Source organism: Apium graveolens, chromosome 11, assembly GCF_009905375.1.
Source record: "Apium graveolens cultivar Ventura chromosome 11, ASM990537v1, whole genome shotgun sequence".
Lineage (NCBI taxonomy): Eukaryota > Viridiplantae > Streptophyta > Magnoliopsida > Apiales > Apiaceae > Apium > Apium graveolens.
In genome coordinates, this window is record NC_133657.1 from 15,882,221 (window position 1) to 15,893,399 (window position 11,179).

Here is an 11,179-nt window from a genome sequence, read left to right on the forward strand (position 1 = left end):
CTTGCAACTGATATTGACAGAGTCACTTGACAATGTACTGTACAACAACATTGTCAACTGTGACACTGCTAAGAAAATATGGGAAAAGATTGAGATACTCTGTGAGGGAACTGAGGAAGTTAGATCTAATCAAAGAATGATACTGATTTCACAATATGAGGGTTTCATGGCCAAGCCAAAAGAAAGTATAACTGATGTGTTTGAAAGGTTCAATAAGCTGATAAATGACTTGCAGTTCCATGACAAATACTATGAAGCTGAAGAAGTGAACTTGAAGTTCTTGCTTACTCTCCCTGATCATTTGGAACATAAAATCTCAGCAATCAGGGAAGGGAGAGACTTGAGCAGATTAACTCTGGAAGTCCTGTATGGAAACTTGAAAATATATGAACTAGAAATGATTCAAAGGAAATTATTAAGGTCTAGTCAAGGGCATGTTGTAGATTGTTCAAGTGCCCTAATTGTCAATGAAATCCAGACCTCTAATGATGAGCCAAGATCCCAGACTCCAGCTACCTCAACAAGTGAGCAAAGAACAAATGATTCACAAGAACAGGTTATTCTGGAACTAGAAGAAGATGAGTTCTACACCTTGGAAGAACTTGATGAGCTTGATCAGTCAATGGCCTATCTGGAAAGAAAATTCTCTAACATTAGAGTAAAGAAACCAAGATTCTTCAAGGGTAAAGGATAGTCTTTCAACAAAGACAACAACTGGAAAGGAAAAGGGAAGTAAACATCTGATAGCAAAAATGATTACAAAACTGGATCTATTGACAAATCAAATATTAGGTGCTTCAACTGTGATGAACTAGTCCATTTTGCTATAGAATGCAGGAAACCCAAGAAAGTAAAGAAAGACAAAGCTTATCTTGAACTGGAAGTAAAGTATGAAGCTCTTCTGAAAAAATAGCAAAGCAAAGCTTATATTGCAGAGGGAAAAAGTTGGGATGATTCTAATAATGATTAAGATGAGGAAGTTGGAAATTATGCTTTAATGGCCTTGGAACAAGGAGAATCATCCTCATCAAAATCACAGATACCAACTCTCACTACCATTGATTTAAATGTGAGTCAATATAAGGAAACTGTAGAAAAGATGAGCACATAAATATTTCACATACATACAAGTATGGTTGTTGCTAATGAAGAAGTTAGCAGATTGACAAAGATAAATGAGAAGTTTGAAAGTGAGAAACAAGAAACTAAATTTTTATTGGTAGAGCTTGAAACTGTAAGACAAGAAAATGCATATCTGAAAACAAGCTCAAGTGTGCAAGTGAAATTGCAGATGTGCTAAGGGAGAAGCTGGAAAAGAATAAAGTTAAATTAAAGTCCTTCAAGAATGCATCTGAGTTAATTGGACAGTACCATGAGAAAAATAAGCCATGTGCAAACATTGTTATTGGTCTTGATTATGATGCCTTGAACAGCAAGAAGAAGAATACAGGTTACAAAGGGAAAACAACAGAAATTAAAATGTTCCAACAATCCTGAAAAAGGTTGATTCACCTATGTTCAAGGCATGTGAAGTTAACTTCAGTGAAGAAGAGTTGATTATCAAGCAAGAAATTGTTGATGAAGATAATGAGAAGAAAGATGCAGAAACAACTCAATCCTTCAAAACTGAAGAGAAGCTCATGGATAATCAAAGTTCCAAGACACCTGCCAAAGAAATCAAGACTGAAGATGCAAGAAAGAAGAAGAAAAATAGAAATGGGAAAATTGGGATAAGCAAAAGCAATAATTTTGCTTATGTTGCAGATGTTCCAAGAAAGAAATGTGAAAAATGTGGCTCTGTGAATCATCTAACTCACCTATGTAAAAAGGTGGTTACCAAGCCAGTTGAAGGAGCTTGCAAATACAATGAAGCATATGCAAATGATCCCTACTAATTCTGTGACAAGTTTTACCATATCCCTTGCAACTTGAAAATGATGAAGAGTTGCCATAAACTGAGAGTAGACCTTAAAGAAACAAAAATTGGGTCTATATCAGATAGGGAAAATGCACAACAGTCATTGAATTCTATTTTATCTGAAACAACTCATTCTACTTCTGCTAAATCAGTTAACAAGAAGAAAGTACACAACGCTAATTGGGTTGCTAAACACACTTAGAACTCATTGTGTGTAGGGAAAAGTCAAGATTGTCATATGGATCATTTGAACACTACATAAGTATTTTGCTATATAAAGTTATACATGCTCTTTTGTAAAATCAATATGGGGCTTTCATTTTTTCCACAAATTTCTCATATCTCATTCATCTCTTAGTTATTTTGAGTGATTCAGAGTGTCTCGTAAAACTCTCTCAGAGGAGAACACATTCCAAGTATCACTCGTTCCACACATATAACATTCATCCACTCAATTATGGCTTCAATTGACTTGACAATGTCGGACTACAACCCACATTTTTCAACATTATATAAGTGCAATCACAGTAGATTTTATCAAGTTGTCTGCCAATCATATGACTCGTAATATTTTGACTTAGAATACGGTGATTGTGTAGTAACTGCAAGTTCATGGAAAGCAAGGCTCCCGCTGAATTGTTGTCTCCTCTCGAGGTCGATTTGTACATAAAAATGCAAACTTGCTGCTTCAAACACAAAGTGGGGCCTAATCTAGTATCCTTGTGAATGAGTTTGTCCTGCTCACCTCTGACCTTCACGTGCTCATATAATATCACTACTCTGTTTTGAATCTGTTTTTGTACGAGAAAAGTGTCACCAAGAGCATGTTCAAAAATATAATAGTGTGCTAAATTTTGTGCTAAAATAGCATAATGTTATAATTTGTGCTAAATTTAGAACAAAATATAGCATTATGCTATAATTGTCAACTTATCAAAAAAAAGAATAAATAGGAGAAATGGATAAAGTAGAAAATTAAAAGTGTGGGATAATAAAAAGGTAATTAAATTTGTAATCAAAATTGTAGTATATTTTGAAGGTTATTTAAATTTGAAACAATATTTAGAACTAGTCATTGGAAACATGATGCTATTTTAACACCAATATATATTTTTTGGTACTAAATTATAATAATAGCTACCCTTATATTTAGCACACCATTGATTTTGTTCTAAAACTAATAGGATTTTAAGAGCAACTCGAATAGTATTACAGCCAGTTCCTTGCAAACCATATCGTTAAATGTTAAATAGGGTGTAGTTGAATAATTTTTATTATATTACAATTCCAGCCATCCCTATTTTGATTCTCTATCATAATAATAATAATAATAATAATTATTATTATTATTATTATTGTAAACAAAGGATGAAAGGAGGGAGAAAAGAAGAAAAGGACAAAAAGTGTTAAGAATAGGAAGAAAATGAATATTATATAGATAAAAGTAAGATAATGCATTGTTATACATTCCTTAAAAGTAAGAAGTAAGATAATGCATTCTCATAAGTTATAAGTAACAAATAAAAAATGGTTTTTACACTACTTGAAACAATATTGGGGCATCATTTTTAACATTTGTTTTTTAACTTTTAGGACACGACTCGTATAAATATTGGTGTATAAATCTTGGTAGGGATGAGCATAAATTATTCAAAACGACCGAAACCGCCCAATCCAAACCGATCAAACCGAATTTTACGGTTTACTAACGGTCTGGTTCGGTTTCGGATTGACATTTTAAAAATCGAATTTTTTCGGTTTGGTTTCGATTTTTACCTCCAAACCGACCTAAATAACCGAACCGAACCGCATATTTAGAATGAAATATTAATATACATATATTAATAATGTGTAATTAATAATAAATTTATAATTCGTAACATATGTGTAAAATAAAACATATAAAAGAAATAATCTTAATATTTTATTCTAAGATATTAATATCTATGTACAGTATTTGTTATGTTTTCATTATTTTTATTTTTATTCAATAAAAATATGAGAGTGGATCACATCTTTCTCGTCTTCCTAACTTTTGTTAATTTCTCAAAGTCATAATTTTTATATATTATTTTTGAATATGATAATAATAGAAAATATAATTCTATAATATGATACAAACTTTCGATTCGTATTTACAAGTTCAAGTTTAATTTAATTTTTATTTTTATTTTTATAGAAAAATGGTTAAAACCGAAACCAAACCGAACCGAACCGTTTTAAACGGATTGGTTTGGTTTACTTTTTTTACATAACAGCTTGGTTTCAGATTGGACTTTAGAGAAATCGCTAATTTCGGTTTGATCTGGTTTGGACCCTCCAAACAGCCCAAACCGACCGATACTCGCCCCTAAATCTTGGGGTGTACATAGTTTAGGTTGGATAGCTTTTTGGGATAAAAGTCTAATCAAATTGTAAAAAGCGTTTTTATGAAATCAGCACATTCACAACAATAAATATGCATTCGCAACCGCAAATAAACGTCAGTTGCGAAGTTACGTTTATTGTGATTCGATTTGCGATTCAGCAAATTCATATAAAACATTAAGAACCATAAAACCATAAAATATTAATAAATTTATATTCGAGTTATTTAATAAGTTAACATTCTAAAATAAAAAATATAAAGTGTCTTAATAATGAAAAAATAATTAATTAATATTGAACCTTGAGCCTTGAAGTAATTCACTACAAGAAAATAGGGTTAATTACAACTGATGCAATTTCGACCGCGTCTAAATTCGACCGCAGGCGGTCGACACGGTTTGGCACGGCTAAATTCGACTGGCCCCGGTCGAAATCTAATAGTCGAATTTAATTGGTCGAATTTACAAATAAATTCAACTTCAACCAGTTGAAATAAAAACAGTCGAATTTAAATCGGTCGTATTTAGAGTAAAATTCGACCGAAAAAAATTCGGTCAAATTTACAAATGGTGTGAAAAAAAAGCGGGAAGTTTCCCGCCAAATTATTTTTTTCCATTTACTAAATTCGACCTCAGACAATCGAAATTTATTTTTGAATTTTAGCGGGAAATTTCCTTCCAAATTTAGTTTACAGCGAGAAACTTTATTAAACTGAATTCGGTTGAATTTAGTGAAATACTATATTCGATCGCTAGCAGTCGTATATCAAATTCAACTTTAACTAGTAGAAATAAAACGGTCGAATTTAAATCGGTCATATTTAAAGTTAAATTCGACCGAAAAAATATTCGATCGAATTTATGACTAAAGGAAAAAAAGAAAGAATTTCTCACCAAATAAAATTTAATGTAATTTACTAAATTCGACTGCAGACAATCGAAATATGTTTTTAATTTGGCGGGAAATTTCCCTCATTTTCCCCCGAAATTTTATACAAGGCGGGAAACTTTGTTTTACAGAATTCGGTTAAATTTACTAAAATGCTAAATTCGACTGAAAGCGGTAAAAAAAGAAATTCGGCTGAAAAAGGTGGAAACTTAAATTCGACCGATTTACATCGTTTTTAGCCTTGTCATAAATTCAACTGTATTACATTGAATTTAGGAGTTCATTTTAGAAACCCTACTACCTCTTTCTATCCAGTAGCCGTATTTCTCATCTTTCCCACCCCCAATTTCATCATTTTCTCTCCTTTTTCATCAAATTCATTCATGTGATCATCATTCTTTTTCAAGTAAGTTTAATTTTAAAGCTTTCATATATTTTTATGTTCATTAAATTCTATATGTGATTATTATTATTGTCTTGATTTCTTCAATTATTTATGTGTTTATGTAATGATTTGAGTAACTTGAATTTGTTGCTAAAATTAACTTGGTTGTTGTTTATTAGGCTTAGAATATTTGGATAATTAGTAAAATAAGTTTATAATTTTGAGTTGTTAGTTGTTGTTTACTTTTTTATGTCTAGCAATGCATTCACCTAATATCAATGTGTGGTTATTTATAGATGGAATCCGATCGTAGTTGGATAAGTCGTAGTCGATTTAATGAAGCAAAATACATAACGAAAGAATATAAAGTTGGTGTGGATAATTTCATTAAATTTGCTATTGAGCATCTTGAAGAAGAAGATAGTGGCCTTATAAGATGTTCGTGCAAAGATTGTCGTAATATATACTACAAGCATCCTAGTACCGTGAAAATACATTTATATCGATATGGTATCATGCAATGATATATTAGATGGGATTGTCACGGGGAGAAAGAAATGTCATGGAATGAGGCCGGAACAAGTTATATTAACACGGGCTGCAAAGATGATGATATGCATGATGCACATGATGATGCCTTCGAAGATTGTGAGGATTTTGAGGAAGAACCGAATGAAATAGCAAAACAATTTTACAAGATGGTGAATACTGCATTAGAACCAATTTATCCAAACAATGCCAATCTTATAACGCTGGAGTTTGTAATAAAGCTGCTTCATTGGAAAAACAAGCATAATTGTAGTAACAATGGTTTTGATGACTTGCTTCGCCTCATTGGATCAGTACTGCCTGATGATCATAAATTGCCTGAGAATTACTACACCGTGCGAAAGATGATTAAAGGATTGAATATGGAGTATGAAAAGATTGATGCTTGTGAGAATGATTGTATGCTATTTTACAAGGAACATAGCAAAAAGACAAAGTGTGATATATGCAAAGAAGACCGATACAAAGTGCAAAAAGATCCTAAAAAACAAAAGATCCCTCGAAAAATCTTGCGTTACTTTCCTATTACCATGAGATTGCAGCGTTTATTCATGGCGGAGAAGACTGCAAAATGTATGAGATGGTACCATGATAGAATTGCAGTTGAAGGTGAATTAAGTCACCCAGCAGATGGAGATGAATGGAAACAATTTGATCGGAGATTTCAAAGATTTTCAAAAGAGATTCGGAATGTCAGACTCGGGCTCTCTACTGATGGATTTGACCCCTTTCCCGATAAGCACGCTAGGGAGTATACAGTATGGCCTGTGGTGGTTATTGTGTACAACCGTCCCCCATCTATGTGTACTAAGGCTCCATACATGTTTATGCCTCTTCTCATTCCTGGACTGACGGATCCAACAAAAGACTTACATGTTTATCTCAGGCCATTAAATGATGAATTAAAATTGTTGTGGCATACTGGAGTGGAAACATATGACATGTTCTCACGTACAAATTTTATGATGAAGGCGGCACTTTTGTGGACAATTAGTGACTTTCCTGCACTTGCCATGCTTAGCGGGTGGTCCACTAAAGGTAAGTTGGCATGTCCAGTTTGCATGGGAGAGGTCAAAGGTAAGCAACTCAAACATGATGGTAAAACAACATTTTATGGAACTGCTCGGTATTTTTTGGAGCCAGATGATCCTCTCAGAAGGAGTACGAGATTTGGAAGAGTTGAGACACGATCAGTTTGTGCTCGACATTCAGGGTCACGTGCAAAGGTCATGTGTGAGCAAATACAGTTTCCCCCACCGGGAAAGTCATCGAAGAAAAAACCAAAAGATTATGGTGTGACACATAATTGGACTCACAGTTCTCCATTTTTTGAGCTTCCATATTGGGAGACACTCAGCCTTCGTCATAGCATTGACATTATGCACACCGAAAAGAATGTATTTGACAATATTTTCTACACAATTCTTGATGATTCGAAGAAGTCTAAAGATAAAACCAAATCAAGAAAGGATTGTCAAGAGTTAGGTGTACACCGTGAGTTGTGGATTCAAGATAATGGTATAAAACCACATGCACCATATGTACTTTCGAGTGAACAAGTTCAAAAGTTGTATAAGTGGATAGTCTCATTGAAACTCCCAGACGGGTATGCCTCAAACATATCTAGGTGTGTGAATTGGAAGAAAAATTGCATCCGTGGGATGAAATCACACGATTGTCATGTCTTCATGCAAAAAATGTTGCCTATCGTTTGTCGTGATCTACTTCCGAAACATGTGTCTGATCCTATCATTGAATTGTGCAACTTCTTTCAAGATTTATGCTCGTCTAGTCTCAAATACACAGATTTAGAGAAAATGGAGAGAGATATAGTGACAATAATGTCTAAGCTTGAAACTGTCTTTACTCCTAGTCTTTTTGATCCCATGGAGCATTTGCCACTGCATTTAGCAACTGAGTGTAAGTTGGGTGGCCCGGCCAAAGGGCGTTGGATGTATTTTATTGAAAGATACTTGCACAACTTGAAATTGAAGGTTGGAAATAAAGCTCGAGCGGAGGGTTCAATGGCACAACGCTACATTGAGGAAGAATGTGTACACTTTTGTACGTTATATTTTGATTCCAAGAATGGATTGATGCATAATCAATTACGTCGAAATGAGGCCCCTCAAATGTTTCATAATGCCAATTTGTTAGAAGTTTACACATATCCGACACATCCTAGTCTACGAACTAGAGATAGAATCTTGAGTTGTGATGAATTTGAACTCGTGGCATACTATGTTCTTATTAATTCGCCGGAGGTTGGAAAGTACTTGAGGTAAGTTATTTTTAGGTAGCTTAAACCAAAGTGTATGATTTTGGTTAAAATCACATATATTGGTTATAAATTATATATTTTATTCGCTAATTATCGCTTCGATATTGTAAATCAATCTTTCAATAAAAGTGTGACCCGTTGTGCGGCTAAAAGTGTGTTTTCTGGTTTTATGATTTGTTTGTGTTAAGTGTAGATAAGAATTAGTGGACATTAGTGTTTGTTTTTAACTGAAATAAAACATTCAGATAAGAGTTTGCAAGTAGCTCCCAGAGTTCTCACGGTTTTTACTCACATGATGCACGGTTTGTTTTTTGTTTTTTTCTCTTTAAGGACTATATAAATTGTAAGTGTACATTTTAGCATATCACATGTTAATCTCCTAAACGTAGTTTATAATCACACTCATTTGAGTACTTTAAAATCACACTGACTGCTCTAGTACAACTGTGGTGGCTGATGGGACTAAAAATGCAAGACAACCCTGAGTTAACTTTGTTGAGTCTACTGTCACAATTCATGCAATAAATATAGCCACTACTAATGTTTAACTAGTCTTATATTATCATGTTTCTAGCTACTAATAATTAATATGAGACTGAATGTTTTTTAATTTGAAACACTTTACTAAGCTTTTTTATTTTAAATCTAAGCAATTTATTTTGACAGGAGTACTACATTTATCCGAAGGGGATTCTCGAAGAAGATGGGGACGGAGCTGTGAGAGCACATCTGAATAGGAATTTTAAGTCCTATCTTGGTACTGAGAGGGCCCGACTGCTCAAGAAGTTGAATGTCTTATTTGAATGCGGATATACTGAAGAAGAACTCGACATAAAAGGTGAAGCATTCAAGCCTCGTTACTTCTCTCAGCGGGCATGGAATTCGATATGCGCATATTGGGGCACACCTGAATTTAAAAAATTGTCGGATGCTGGCAAGAATGCCCGAGAAAAGATGGAATTTACCTCTCGTACTGGTGCAAAACCATATGAACAAAGACGACAGGTATTATTCTATCTTGTAAATAGATTAGGTAGTTTTTTTTATCTTTTGCAAGTATGAGTGGATATGTCCTTGATTTTGTATTATAAGTTCTTATTTTGGTTTTAATCTCTCATGTTTTGCTATCTATGCTGATGCCCTCCCAGAACAAGACTAATTACTTAGCATTAATGCAAATATAAAACACATAACGCTTCACTACAACTGTTCTGAAGTAAAGGTGTTTAATTTAATATGTTTTGACTGATTCAGATTTTACTTAAATCTTACAGCCTGGTCAAATTAATAAACAGATTACTAAAATAAAACAAATCACTAATTATCTCCATCTTACTACCTCCTTACCCCATCACTAATTTCATTTTTTTAATTCTTTATTTAGTTTTTAAAATTATTATGTTTAATTATCTACTTTCTAATAAATAACTATAACTTATAAGTTATAATTTACTAAAAATATTACCAACTTATAATTAAAATATTTATCATATTTATTTTCCATCTGACAGGAAATAGATGAAGTCAGAATTGCTAAAGGTGAGATGCCAATCAGTGATGAGGAATTTATGAATACCGTGTACGACCCTACTGAACCAGCTGTGATAGAGCTACAGGTTTGTATTTTATTTTTAAGTAAACTGATTTATAATTGAATGCTTGTTTTTAGGGTCAATTAATAGAGAAGTGCTTTATTTGTGATTTTCCTTTCATATATTGTAGGGAAAACTGAAAAAGGTGCGAGTTGAATTGGCAGATGAGTTGGAAGCTGCTGATAAAGGGGCATCCCCCCGTACATAAAGGGCAATTCAGCGAAAGAATAATCTGATTGTGCTAGCTGGAGCGAGACCCCCGACTAAGGGGAGGGTTAACTTGTTTCCCCAAGATACCTTGGCGGAGTTGATGGGAGCACAAGATGCAATGAAGCTATTAAAAAAAAAGAAAAATGAAAGACTCTGATGAATCATTTGACGTTGCTCCCGAAGAAATCTATTCTATGATGCCAACGATCTTAGAAGAAGTGAAACAAATGGTTCGTTCTTTACTCATGGAGGTGATGCGATCTGTTCTGGACGAGAAAGTGAGTAACCTGGTCACTGCTGCTTTTCCAGACCCGAGTCAGCGATCAAAGCACAAAAATTATGTGCGGACAGCAAGTGTTGCGCTAAAAGGGATCTTGAAGGACAATGATAAGATCATTGTACAGGTAACATATTTTGTTTACTTAAATTACTTGATCTAGAAAGCCATATATTTATTTAAGATGAAGTTTTTTTTTGAAGAATGTTAAGCCAAAAAACCTGTGAAGCAGATTATCATTATTATCTACTGATAATAATTATATGATAATAACAAGTTATAAACTAAATAATCATATGACATGCAAATCTGATCCAGGAATGAAGATCAGTTTTATGGTGTCAAATCTCTGGTTGTCATTATCTTCAATAGCAACAATTGGACCAGTCTTAGTCACGGGTCAAATTGTTTGTGAAGTTACAGTTTTGATCAGTCTTGGTTGATATTGATTTGAAATGAAGTGTTGATTCACTTCTTTTGGTAATATTATGTTGAATTGTAGTATTGAGACTCAAGGTGACAGACACAATTATATTTCAAAATATAACGAATTTATGTTATCGGTTCTAAGGTTCAGTTAAAATGATTAATTAATTGCAATGCATTGTAATATGAAGGCCTACCACGAGCAGTAAGTTTTTTAATTGTGTTTGTATGCTCTGTGGCCTAGTTCATGTACAAATATAAACTGACTTTTTATTTTGTTCACGTG